The sequence below is a fragment of the Anabas testudineus genome, chromosome 16, assembly GCF_900324465.2.
Source record: "Anabas testudineus chromosome 16, fAnaTes1.2, whole genome shotgun sequence".
Taxonomy (NCBI): Eukaryota; Metazoa; Chordata; class Actinopteri; order Anabantiformes; family Anabantidae; genus Anabas; species Anabas testudineus.
In genome coordinates this window covers 21,353,480-21,362,945 of record NC_046625.1, presented here as the reverse complement: position 1 = coordinate 21,362,945, position 9,466 = coordinate 21,353,480, and positions in this window count along the sequence as shown.

Genomic DNA, 9,466 nt, shown 5'->3' with positions numbered 1-9,466 from the left:
CAAAGCCGCAAATTGTTTTAAGACCAACTGTGAGCGTTTTCATGTGAAATTACCTGGAGTCTGGGTCATAATATGCACAGCTTGGGTATTTGGCAGGAGAAGAAAGGAGGAGGATTTCATTTTTTTCATTTAGTTTTACTGTTTAAAAAGAAAATGCTTGAGATTGGAAAAAATATATATTTACATAGAACAGTTGCAAATGAACATTTTTGTTTGCTTTTGGTTTATATTCCTTCACCATTTGTCATTTACTTTCAAACCCAGTTGTTGGTGGTGGTACTTTCCTTTTCCATTATCCCATTACATTTTGTTCTTTTGTTTTATGGTGGAAAAAATATGAAGTGACTCACTACCATGGTCATTGCAACAAGTACTGTGACCTAAACACCCATAAAAGTCATTTCTTCCTACCCTCTCATATAACTCACAAGAGCATCACTTGAAATAGCGTCCAGATCTAATGCATTAGCAGTCCAATGGTGACTAGCAGGCTTCTCTTGAGACACAGGGAAATAGCGCCCCCATGCCAGCATGTTGCCTCTTGATATAGCACCATAATTGCAGCTGGTGTAACGTCCCTACCTCGTCATTAAAATACAGTAACAATGCAAAATTGTGGCAGAAGGTAACAAAATATAGAAAAGTCTTCATTTAACCTTGACGTGAAATTCATGAGCTGTCCTGCAGTACTCAAAATACAAGTAGTGCATGTTGTGGCTGGAATGATTGTCAGAGTAAACAGTAAGGTAGTTTTAATAAGCTCCATCGTTACCAGTCGCAATAAGGAGTTGAACACATGAATGCATAATTGATTAATTATAATCCGCAAATAGCATATTCATTGATGATTGATTAATGATTCATGCTGCAAAGTACTGTTCTGTACTTTTAGCGTTGGTGCTTTTGTACATTCACTGCAGTGACATTTTGCCTTCAAGACTTCTTGTCAAGTTTCCACACTGCAGTAATAATACTTGTCAGCATCATTACTATGGTTACTAGTCTTACATTCACCGCTGCTAAATACAGGTTACATAAAACGTATATATCTCATGTCTTTCATGCCTGCGAGCTTAGCTTGATGTTCATCCACCTATTTCATGAATGTGTTATGATAAAATACCGTAAGGATGATACTGTAAATAACTGGTCACCCCTTAGGATATAACTGGTCAACAATAATCTGTACTGGAATAGACTTTGGCACACCCTACGTGTATGTGTTTTGTTAATTTGATTACATGCGTGTGCTACTGTTTCGATATCTGTTTTGTTATCTCCATCCTTTCATCTATTATCCTGTTTCCCCTATTATATTATCCACCTTAAGGGTGTTTTTTTTTTTTCACAATAACAAAATAAAGTGAAAGTTAAAGAAGACCCTCCTCTGTGCTTCGCATTCATTCTGACAGCCCTTTCTTTTTTTATTTAATTAGATAAAAACACACAAATCCACATCCTCATAGTTTCTTCATAGAATTCTTAATTGTACCTGTTTTGCCACATTACTATTTACGTTACAATTATTTTTGTAATGATAGCATTTTTTATTTAAAATATTTTTCACTGCATTGATCAAAAACCACCACTAAACTGAAAACCAAACACTGCAAACACATTTATCCATTTAAAACAAAATCAGGCCCCACGTTACAACCTGTGTTACACATCACTGATAGCGCACACTGAAACAGTGTCATCCCGAGCCGCTGAACTCCGTACTCAATCTTGTTCTGCCATTCAATGCCAGCCTGGCGTTACTGCTCATCTCCACTTAAGGGGGGTAGATAGGCTGCAGAGGTGATTGTGTTTTCTGACATGTGACATGCATAAGGTTAAGGGGATACAATAACTCCATAGTGTGAGGAAGTCACAGAGAGTGATTGGGAAATATAAAGGAGAGAAGTGTTCTTGGGATTAATTCTGCACACGTACTTTATATCTCTGAGCCTTATCCTTTTCCTGTCCTCTGACCTTCAGCAACAATGGTGCTATTACATTTGTGATGATGATAATAAAAAGCCTTGCAAGAGGCAAAGTGGTTGCACTGTTTGTTACATGTCATTTAAAATGTAACATATGGAACATTAGTAGTTCTTAGCAAATTAAAAAATCAATCAATACGAGATTCCAATTTGCATTGATTATTCCTTTTCAACAAAAAACCTAATTGTTATAATTGCCTATGACCCAGAGCACAGCAGTAATATCATTTGAATCCAAAATGTAACAAAAAACGTCCACAGTGAATGTCATATGAAATATGCTGGGTGTTATTTTTCCTTTGTAAAACACAGTAAATATACATCTTTCCCAGTCTGTGGTCCCGGAAAGCAATTCGTCAGATATGAGCAGAATTAGTGCTGGATCAGACCGAATTTAGTCTGATGAAAAGGCGTCTTGTGCCATCGCAGTGGGAGTGCTGATGTGTACAGGAGGAGGAGGGCGGGGGAGAAACAATAGAAAATGCATAATGTTCAGAACAGTGGGATCCCTGCTCCCTCTCCACCTGAGACTCAGTGTGAAGGATCCCCTCTGACCACAGCCCAATTAAATCCTGCACACACACACACACACACACTCACATCTCTACGTGGAGTGACCTCCTTCCGTATGAATATGAATGTGTTGGAGGAATGCAAATTTACCCTGGTCGGCTACAGACAGACAGACAGACAGACAAGTAGAGAGATCAGCAGCACAACAAAGAGGTGGTGGGAAATGAGAACAAAGGATCAGTCTGGGTTGAGGCATCATGGATGCCTTTACTTCCAGCATGGTCACAAGCAGAACCAGGGAGCACGAGTCTGGAGGTCTGCCACAACAAATTACTTAATATGACTGCAATTAGACTGTATCCCATAGTGTGTGCCAGACGTTTCTGCTGCTTCACGTGCAGTATAATGTATTTTAGTGTCCATGTTTTTGTCTTTAAAACAATAAAAAAAAAAAAAAAATCATCAGTGCGATAAACTCACAGCTCATGATAAATGAATCATTGCATGATGTTCTGTAAATGTGTGCTGCACTCAGAAAATGACTCTGCTATTCAGCCAGCAGTGTATAGACCCAATAAATATTAGATGAAGCAGGGGACACGGCTGCCCAGGAGGACACTGGTGATCCCAGATTGCAAACATACAGAAAATAGCTTTGTGAGTGCAGGGAACATTTGGGAGTCTTAAATGACTCTTTTTGTAAATTGGCTTTTGTACAGAGATATCTTATGATGAACCATCATCACCTTATTAAAACGGGAAAAGTAAGAATTCCATTTGAGTGTGCTGTGGGGGGAGGGTGGGGGGGCGCAACAGATTTTACACAGTGCTTCAATAGAATAGGCAATAAATCGGATGGCTTCATAGATAGTGACATTTAATGCAGGAGAAGTGCCAAGCCAGACGTGGTGTACAGGGGTCTGCTTGTAAATAATTAATCTTTGCTCTTCATGTCTTCTTGTCAGTACAGACGAGGGGCTTGTATCCTGGCAACGCGCCATGGTTCCCACATGCTGCAGGGAGAGAGAGGCCCTCAGGGGGGAGACAATCTTCAACCTGCCTGCAGCAACCTTGCACGCACACACATTTAAACAAACACAAACCTACGCACAAGTGCGCAGCACACTGGCGTGAATGTGTGTGCTAGAAATGATATTAGCTACATGTTTGTACAGGCATAAAACACACACACACACACGCACGCACATGTCAGTGTACAAAAATAATTTATAGTTGCATGCGTGTCCAGTTGCACCAGCAAGAATGGATAAGGACAGACATACAAAGACATATGCCAGGATCCATGCATGCATACTATACAGTAGCTACTGCACACACACACACACACACACACACACACACACACACACACACACACAACTTCCACACACATTCTCCTTGAGTAGATCTGTTAGTAATGATCTGATTGGTGCGTGTAACACCAGCAACTTGTTTTGAATGTTCTGGTGTGCAGTCCAATGTATCCTCTAAGGTCAAGTGTGTGGAAATGATTTACCAGGATGTCATCATGAGGATGCCAACAGCATGTCATCATTTTACCTTTTCCTTGTCTGTATATACTTTATATTTTAGGTCTGGCACTCACTTACTCAGCAGCTGCACAAGCAACAGAAATGTAATTTAAAAATTGTCTGTTTCCCACCAAAAAGACCTGCAGAACTCAATCACTGCTACTAATTTGTATAAATAAATCAATACTGTGTGATTGACGTGGTTAAAATGCTCCACACATCAGTCACCAACAGTGTGGTAAGAATTTTAAAATCATTTCAGTCTAATACCGACATTGGTTTGTTTCTTAACAGTGACACTGAGACCAGGTTGGAAGGTTGGGACAGCAAAGCAGAGCACTTTCCTACAAAAGACCAGAGTTTGAGGCCCAAAGGGCTGCAATTTCAACAGACACCTGCTTCTGTGGGGGAGCTGTTTAACAAATGCTTCTTCTGCTGGTAGAAAACAAACAACATACATTATAGTAATTTAGGTTGTTGAACAATTGCGCTGTGCTTTGGCATCTATTCATTCTTTAACACACTCTATCCTCCCAACTGGGACTTTCTGAATGCTTCACTAGTACATGAAACAACACCTATATTCTTTTAATGGGAAGGGCTGTGTAAAAAATGCAAGCACTCTGAATGCGTCCTCAGTGAGACAACATTAGTGCCAAAGTCTGCCATGGATGCACTGTGAAAGCTGCAGGTGGATTGTTTTTTTAGTTTGAATAAAAAAAAAACAGTTGTTTTCTCCTTTAGCAGCACATACAGGCATCGAATGTACGTGACAACAAATGATGAATAAATGTGACATATTAGTGAGCACACATTCTGCTTTTGAGGTTAAAAACTCACTATGTCACTATACTGAAAGTGTAGTTTGTACCTGCTGTGGTTCATAAAATACATAGAGGCTTCTGGTCTGTGCGATACTCAAAGACAGCTAATTATTGGTGATTATTTTTACCTTCAACTTGAATAATCACCACCCAGGCCAGAGATTTGTACATTAATGGCATAATGAGCCTGGAAATTGGGCACATTAGCACAAATCTGCTAAAAGCATGTGATACCCATTTTTCATCCCATTTGCAAGAAGTGCATTCTGCCAATATGGAGTACTATTAGTTCAGCAATATCCTGAAAAAAAAATCATGCATAGTAATTTCAGGGAGAGTTTCTGACAAGTCATGCTGCATAATCTTACACTGTATTCAGCCCCCTAGTAACTGCAGCACTGCCAAAGGGTTTTATGTTTGATGCACAAAAGTAAAAAAAGAACATAGGAGATGCAAAGACAGTGAAGCTCAGCTGGACAGAAAGGAATAACACTGATTTATTGATCACAGATTGATTGTGGAGACGTGTGTGTAGCCTCTCTCTCTCTCTCTCTCTGTGCAGCTGAAATGTGTGCGTGCACACCTTCAGGCTGGTGGCTGATGCACTACTGTAGAGCTGACGAAGGCCTTCCCTCTCTGGTGGGTCAGGCTAATTATTATTCTAATGGCCTCTCAGTCAGATGCAAATAGCTCTAATGGCAAAGCTCGAGCTGGAAGGGGGGTTGGGGGGTGAGGGGGTTAAGGAGGAGAAAGAGGAGAGATGGAGGTACACAAAATTAGATTTGCATTTGTTTGCGTGAGGAGGGAGGATATTTTTATTTTGTGTATGTGTGTGTGTGTGTGTGTGTGTGTGTGTGTGTGTGTGTGTGTGGTTCCTTTGGGTCTTCTTGAGTGGTTTTTATTTCCCTTCAGTCTAAACTCTTCACTCCAGCACCATAACCTGCTGAATCGCATAACATTTATGTTAGTGAAATGTGTTTAGTGCTTGTGATTTAACGAAATATGGCAGATTTATGAAAATAAAAAGTCAATGATTTTATTTTTAATTCGGGTTCTCAGACAGAGTTGCATCAATGAGGTGTATATTAAGTGCCACAAAATTAGTGAGATTTAAAGTGGAGCACACAAAAAGATTCTCCGTTTGCAGGTGAGAGTGAAAACAACCTTTGTAGTGTGCACACGTATGTAAATCACACTGGGGCTTTCATCTAAGAATACACTGATGCTCAATAAGAAATATTTTTAACACTGTATTTGGTGCTAAGGTTCTGCAATTATTTGATTGCACATGACAATAATAAACCACTAATAGCATATTTTAAAATCCAAGCTGACAGCAGTGATGTATAATGAGCACTTTATGGTGCTGATGCACATTTAATGAAGTGACTCTTTAAATGCAGGACTCTTGTTTATTGTAAAAGTGGGTTTTGAACTGAGGTACCTATATGTTTAGTTATAGTAAATATAGCTGAATATTTCTACCACTCTGCTGTTGTTAATTCTACAATAACTCTTGAAAACATGTTAAGAAAAGATCTGGTAAAGCACTTGACTGCAAAATAAAAAGAAGATATTTCTGTAATAACTGCACTCGCACGCAGAGCTCCCAGAGCTTAATTATAAATTCTACCACTCACAAATGTGCAGCACAATAGCTGACATCTTCCAGCGGAGCTGTAATTGTTAGTAGGTGGAGGGCATTCTGGTGAAACAACCTTGCCAAGCTATTAAAGCTGAGAAAGACGCTGTCACTTCAGTAGAACAGACCAAGGCTGCTCAAAAACAAAAAGATGGAGATTGCGTCGCTGCATTGTGTCCATGCCCTGTAATTCCCTCGTCTTCCCTGAGGTTTGAGGACCTCCCAGTGGACAAGACATTGTGGTCCTCCAAGGACTTCTGGGTGCCAGCACGTTGTCTGCTTCACGCAGCATTGTGCTGTAAAATGAGATCACCGCTGAGGAATGTGGGGGTTTGGTCATTATCATAATAAGATAAAACAGAGGAGAAACTCTGCAATGCAACCAAAACACACGGCCTAGAGTCAGAATTTAAATAGGGAATTATTTCAACACAATGACTCCGTTTTCAAATGTTTTGACTTCAAGGCTGCTGAAAGAAAAGGACTATTTTATTTCATCAACACACACGGGGCTTGATTGCTGCTGCAATTGTGGCATCAGGTACTCTTTGGATAAAAACTGGTCCTTGAATAGTAATAAGTGGAATATAGAGAGATCCCAGGCACTTCACGTTCAGCAAAAAAAAAAGAAAAAAGCATTTATTCTTTTCAGAAATATTTTCAGGGTGCAGATTTTAAACCTACAATTACAACCTGCACAGAATTAAAGCCTATTTAATCGACTTCTGGAGTGTCTTTTATCCACAAATCCTCATTTATTGTAAAAAAGAAATAGTCTCCATGAGTCTGACAAATACATTTTGATCAGTAAATTAATGGTGGATCAACCTTGCACCTGCATTTTTTTTTCTAACAACACAAAAAGAAAGTAATCAAAGACAGAAAGAATTGAAATGAGTGTATGCAGACTTGCACTCTGGGAGAGCTTTGGTGTTCCTTTGAATCAGGCGCCCATATTGACCTCTGTGTGAAATGTGATTCCCAGCAGATTCCCAGTAACCATGGTGAGCCGAAGGATGGGAAGCAGCATTCTTTTTAGGAAGTGGGATGGGGAGCTCCTGCCACTGAGAGGCGATTGTTTATTCAAGTTAGGGCCCGACGCAGAATGAAGCAGAGCTTTAGAAAGAGGGAAGGAAGAGGAGAGGTGTAAGGAAGGGTGGAGAAGGAATGAGCATTTTAGTTTATTTTATTTTACTTTATTTTACTAAAGGAATATTATAAAAGTGAATGTCCATGATGGAGCAAAGCAAGTAGCAGAGAAAGTGAGTTTCGGTAACTTAATACCAGAGCGGCCACTTTTGGTTTCACGTTGAATCCTCTCACAGCTTGTCGTCCTTAAGTAAAAAAGCATATCTCTGTTTGCCAGCTCCTTGCCATTGAACTGTCTGTGGCAGAATTCAAGTCCCCAGGCTGTGACAGGTGTGGGCCCTTAAGTGGTGTTTCCCAGAGAGCCGGCCAAACATTCCTCCCTGCCTCGTGACTTACAATGGGCACAATAACTCCATCTACAGCGCGGCACTCGGAAAACAATCCTTCACTTCTGCTCTTCCTCTCACGGGCTGAGTGCCGTCGCCGTTTCTTTTTTCTTTCTCCGCGTTCTCTCCTTGCATGGACTTCATTATTCCCCTCACATTTGAGAAACATTATATGGTTTTGAAATAAAACACTTTTCCACTCTGTCATGGAGCTTGGCAGGCGGTACCCACGCATTGTGTGGGAGCTTAATTTCCATCCACTGTTTTCTTAAGTGCAGCTCAATTCATCTGGAGAGGATGTTATGGCTTACTCGCAGAGTTGAAAGAAGATCACTAAATGAGCGCTGACAAAGACCAGCGCTGTGACAACGCAACCTGTTCTGTAGAAAATGACTTCAAAACTCGGTCCTACTTTTTTATTGCTTTGACTGGGTGTTAGCTAGCACACTCTGACAGCCTCCTTCAGATCACATATCAAACCAAAGCATGTTTTCGCCTCGTCTGACTGGCTTTGTAACGTCACATCCCTCCTATAGACACATCTCACCACATATAGACACCGATGCTTCTCATCACACTTCTCTCTGTTTGTATGACCTCCTCAGGTGACCCTCACATCTCCATTTGGATATTTAGGCCTTGCCTCATTAATAAAACTTGGTCTTTGGTGCAGAAACCAGTCTCTATACCTGCAGCGTGCTAATTTGTCTCCCGGTAACAGGGCTTTTACGAAGCACGAGGCAGAGCTCTAGGCAATTTATTAGTCTAATTTAAAATGTCTGTCAGCAAAACGCTATGGGAGGCAGTAACAGGCTCAGTGATGACAGCACTGTGAATGGAGAATGTCATGTTATAAAGTGGATACATACAGCCACTGTTTATTATGCTGAGTTTAAGATGCTAACCTGTCTGAGGCATGGTAGGGTGTTTGGGGGGGCAATTAAGGGTTTGGGTATGTGCTTATTCCAGTGTCCTCAGTGAGCTCAGCGAGTCTCAACAATCACGTCTTTGTCTGGACACATGGCTCAACAAAAGACAACTGAATTAGAAAACACCAAATCAAACTGTGAGAGAACTAAATTAGCTTGAACTACATTCAAGAGAAAAATAATACTAAATATATACTGTATATTTTTTGGCAGTATTCTTTATTTGAAAGTATTAATTAAGTGCCAGACAGTAAAAAGTGGCAGACAAGAGGGGGTTTGACGTACAGTAGAGGGCCCCAGCCAGGATCACATCAGGGACGCTGCAGTTACAGGACGTGCTGTAACCATTCGGCTACCAAGGCACTCCAAGGGTAACTCATCGTCACCTTGACCCCTTGACCTCTGACCACCAAAATCAAATCAGTTCAACCTCAAGTCAAAGTGGACATTTGACAAAGTTCTAAGACATTTTTGATGTATCGTATTCACAATAATGGGAAAACATGATGCCTCTACCCACAGCGGTGGCAGAGGCATATCAATACTGTTAATGTAACTTAAAGATA